Source organism: Euprymna scolopes, chromosome 27 (genome assembly GCF_053919585.1).
Source record: "Euprymna scolopes isolate OS-2025 chromosome 27, ASM5391958v1, whole genome shotgun sequence".
Lineage (NCBI taxonomy): Eukaryota > Metazoa > Mollusca > Cephalopoda > Sepiida > Sepiolidae > Euprymna > Euprymna scolopes.
The window spans coordinates 100,028,937-100,034,457 of record NC_136508.1 but is presented as its reverse complement, the minus strand read 5'-3'; positions in this window follow the sequence as shown (position 1 = coordinate 100,034,457).

The window sequence follows — 5,521 nt, the reverse complement described above, 5'->3', positions numbered from 1 at the left end:
TTTATAGTTTGAATGAGTCAATAGTTTATTTGATGCGACACATGTAATTTGCTGCGAGTAAATAGTCAATTGATTGTGTGCTTTCGTTTGACGTCTATTCAATCATGTATATAATTTGTTCGAAATAGGTTCGCGAATTTACAATATTCTATCTGAAATGGTAAAAAAAGGACGTGTGTTATTTCGATAAAAGATGTTTTTTTTTAAAGTTAAATTGAGTTTCGATTGTGGCCGTTGGCAACATATCTTTATGATGTGCACGATGCTGGACATTTCAGAAGATGAGGATGGCGATAGAGAAGAAGAAGTGAATGCATTCTGAGGAAAGAATAAATAGAAACCCAGAAGAGTATGAAAGTGATGATGATGATGATGAGGAGGAGGAGGAGAAGGAGGAGGACGACGACGACGACGATGAGTGTAATGCTGATGATAATTAATTGATGCTGCTGCTGCTGTTGCTGTTGCTGGTTGTAATCATAACGAGTTAAAACCATCAAGAACGGAGGGAAAGAAGAACAAAGATTAGACCGGATGAACAAGATAAGAAAATAATTAGAAGAAGAAAAGAAGAGAGAGAGAGAAAGAGAGAGAGAGAGAGAAAGAGAGAGAGAGAGAGAGAGAGAGAGAGAGAGAGAGAGAGAGAGAGAGAGAGAGAAAAGAAGAAAATGCAGAAAAATAGGCGACGGATCAGTAGAAAAGCAGAACGCATGCGAATAAGTAAATAATAGCATTAAGGCGAAAAAAGTAAAATGATACAAAAAAAAAAAAAAAGATTTAAAAAGGAAAAGAAGAAGACGATGAAGAAAAATCAGCAGAAGAAACAATAAGAAGCAGACAGAAAAATGAGATGAAGAAAGAAGAAGCTGTAAAAGCAACAGAATTAAATAGAAAAAAAGATTCAGGAGAAAAAGAAGACAAAAACAGCCAAATAAAAAAAAAAAACAAAGAAAAAATAAATACTAAGGTGATGAAAAAAATGACGGGTCGGGGGGGGTAATAGGACAAAGAATACGAACGAACAAAAGATATCATTTCCGTTTATTTTCTAATATTCAATTTTATTTCATTATTTTCATTTCATTTACATTTATAAATCATCGTCTTCATAATTCATGTCCCAGATTTCATGTGTATATATGGCTATGCATATGCCTCATGAGTATCTATTTATCTATCTATCTATCTATCTATCTATCTATCTCTCTATCTCTCTCTCTCTCTCTCTCTCTCTATATATATATATATATATATATATATATATATATATATATATATATATATATATATATATATACTCCATTTACTCACATGGAATTAATATACGAAAGTATAATTTTATGCGTAAACTTGACAACTAAAAGACTCGACTGTTTACAAAAGAATTCGAGTTTATTTCCAGCAATCTTTCTTAACACTTTTGTGTCGGTTGTTATTGACTCCACTAGCGAGGAGAGAGGTGTTGTTTGAGATAGGTGGCGTGGCGGGGGTGTTGACAGATGACAGACTTGATTCTCTCAGCGTCGGCCGCTACTCTTTTTTAAAAACCAAAACATCTTTGTTTATATTGATACCGGTCACGTTTCTCTAGCCCATCTACGAATGTCAGCTGCATTCCGATCTGGTCATAAAATATTTGTTGATGTTATTATTTTCGATGTAGGCAAATTTCCTTTTGTTTGTTTGGCCTTGAAACATCACCGCGTTCCAAAATGTGTGTCACTAGCTCCGGTGACGCTCGTGCAACATTCCATGTTGCCATGGTTGAAACGTGACCCTCATATCAAGTTCTTGGCTTGCCTCTCCGATTTCTTCACAGCCTGTCCCCTTATTATGCAACATATTCAGTGTAGCTTAATCGTCATATATATTTTATAACTTACTAAACTTATTAGTAAATTATAAAATATATATGACAATTAAGCTACATAGAATATTCCGCATAAACCTGATGAATCCTAGCGTGGATGAAATACGGACTACTCTGTGTAGCTTAATTGCCATATGCATTTTATAACTTAGTACCTAGTTCTACCTACGTATTGAACACTATTGAATAAATACTTAGTTTAGACATAAATGTATACTTCCCTGTATTAATTTATGTGATTAAATGATGTGCTCATGTCTATACATATATATATATATATATATATATATATATATATATATATATATATATATATATATGTATATATATACATACATATACAATCAATATGTATATATTATATATATATATGCAATCAATATGTATATATGTATATACATGTATATCTATATCCATAGCAATATCTTGTATATATATAAATATATATATATATATATATATATATATATATATATATATATATATATATATATATATATATATGTATACAATCAATTTGATTGTTGCCTCCTTTTTGAAAATTAAATTCTATTTAACTCTTGTTAAAATGTTTTTAAAATGTTTAATGAATTCTTTGTTCTTATAAACAGGTCTATTTTCTTTTTGATTTCACATGTAGTGTGGGGTACTTTATAAATATTTAGTCCTTAATATGTATAACATATTGTCAATTTGCTATATTGGATTATCTCTGTAAACTTCATTGGAATTCATTAATATATATATATATAAAACTAAACACGATTTCAATGATTTAAAAAACATTATTACAATGATCCAAACATAATTCTGAATGAAAAACCAAGACACGGAATAATAAAATAATGTTAAAAAATACACATTGTTGGTGACTACCCCTTTATATATATATACATATATATATATATATATATATATATATATATATATATATATATATATATATATATATATGTATATGTATATATATATATATATGTATATATATATAAGCATATTTATATGCATAGTTATATACAGGGGCGTGCAACAAGTAATGCCCCTGACCCACTTCCCATAGCAGTAAGTTTGCACAGTCGTTAGTATTTCTCCACAGAGAAACCACCCAGAGTTATGCATTTCTCACATAGGTTGATGCAGTTCTGGAGACCGTTTTTGTCGAACACTTCACGTTGGTCCTCCAACCGCGACGGGAAGTGACTTCAGACATCAAGGTTGCATCATCTTGGAAACACTTTCAACAATATCTACATGGCTGAGAAGAGGTGAAAGTCAGAGTGCGCAAGGTCAGGAGAGTAGGGAGGATGCGGAAGGATTTAATAACCACACGCCCGTAATTCTGATCTGCCGACATGCGAGTTGTGGACCGGAGCGTTGTCCTGCAGGAGGAGGGTACCTTTGCTGATCTTGCCTCGCCTCTTTATTTTGATAGCTTCGCTTAATTTCCTCAGGAGTGAAGCATAATAGGCTCCTGTGATTGTGGTACCCTTTGCCAGGAAATCTGTTATCACTACTTCGTCCTGGTCCCATAAGACTATGAGCATTACCTTTTCAGCGGAGGGTTGCACCCTTGCCTTCTTTGGACGTGGTGAGTCCAAGTGCTTCCACTGCAGTGACTGGGCTTTGGTTTCTGGATCATGGGGATAGACCAAGGTTTCATTCTGTGTAATCAGTTTTGGGAAAAAAATTTTGACTCATCTTTTTGGCACATCTCCAAATTCATCCTCAAGCACTGGACGCGTTCTCGCTTCTGGAATGGTATGAGCAACCTAGGAATCCATCTGGCAGACACCTTATGCATATGCAAATGGTCATAAATTGTAGTATCCACAGACGCTGTAATAATCTTAACATCTTGGGCTTTTTGGCGAATAGTAATGCGGCGATCTTCCAAAATGACAGCTTCAACTTGACGGACAGGTGTCTCATCAATGGCAAAAGGGTGGGGTCGATTAGGTCTGAGAGCTGAATCCACAGACTGCCAGCCATGTTTGAATTAACCATGCCAACGTTTTACAAGGTCATATGATGGATTATTATCACTATAAGTTTCTTTCATTTCATCAAAAGAGTCCTCTGATGTGTGCGTCCTTTCAAATACAAAAACCGGAGTACTGCTCGACATTAAACAGTCTCCATTTCACTCCTGACTCAGTTACAAACACCTGTAATTCAGAGCTGTAATTTGCCACATAACCCGAAGAGATATAAATCATTGCACATGCGAAATTTCAGCTGGATCAGACAACAGCGTTGATACTGAAGGTGTTCTACAAAAACGGTCTCCAGATCTGCATCAAACGATGGGAAAAATGCATAACCTTGGGTGTTTCCTATGTAGAGAAAGACTAATAACTGTGCCAAATTACGTTTCTCTACTGCTATGGGAAGAGGGTCAGGGGCATTACTTATTGCACGCCCCTCGTATCTTTAAAAATGACTGTTTTTAAAAGAATTGCAAGTAGCATAAACATGTTAAACATATATATACATATATATTTGTGGGTTCGTATACATGTATGCATATATATGTATATATATATATATTTATAGATATATATGCATATACATACACACATACACACACACACACATATATATATATATATATATATATATATATATATATATATATATATATATAAAATTGAAATTGTCACTGTGTGGGTCTGTGGGTGTACATTTCCCGATTAAACTATTCCGTCAATTGTACCTACTATATATTTATTTTGTCAAGCAATAAATTCTTAAATCGAATATATGTCTCTATATATTGTGTAATTTAATATTTAACCACGGAATATATATATATATATATATATATATATATATATATATATATATATTGTGTTTAAGCTGTAGTTTATATTCTTTATTTAGTGTAATATTTGATGATATCTCGTGCAATCGTTTTCGTTATTTATGAAAGTATAATAAACTCCGATGGGTGGATTCTTTTGAAGCAAATTTTAAAATTGACATTGGCGAAAAATATATTCATTTATTTTTATAGTTGGTCTCAGGGTGGGCACATATAATTTCTCTTATTACTTTATATTTTATAGATTTTGACCTTAACAATTTACATATTTTAAAATTGGATTTTAATCAAGAGACTACTTTAGACAATTGAGAGTGCTAATAACATTATATTTAATATTCCTTTGTATGTTTGTAATGATTGTCGAAGAAATATTGCCTTTCTTTAAACCGGAGTCTACATATTAAATTAGTTTCAAACAATTTTGAACTTTTTATACATTTTATTAAACTAAATTAACTTGAGATATTATTATAACATTATATTCGAGATGGCAAAACCTGCGACGCTTGGATTATCTTTGTGTATATTTTCTATTTCTAAAAGTGATATAATATTCCACGGGTGATTCGCCGGTGTACATCCCATGCCTTCTAGCGATCCAAGTTTTGACGACAGGAACGTTCACAGGAAACATGAGTTGGAACAATTACATTGAAGGCATTGCCAAGGACGCTGCAAGAAAGGTAGGCTCTCTCTACTGTGCTAGAAAACTACTAACACCCGAAAGTATCCTGTACCTCTATAAGGCCACCATTCGCCCATGTATGGAGTATTGCTGCCACATCTGGGCTGGTGCGTCTACTACTAGTCTCTCGCTCCTTGACAAG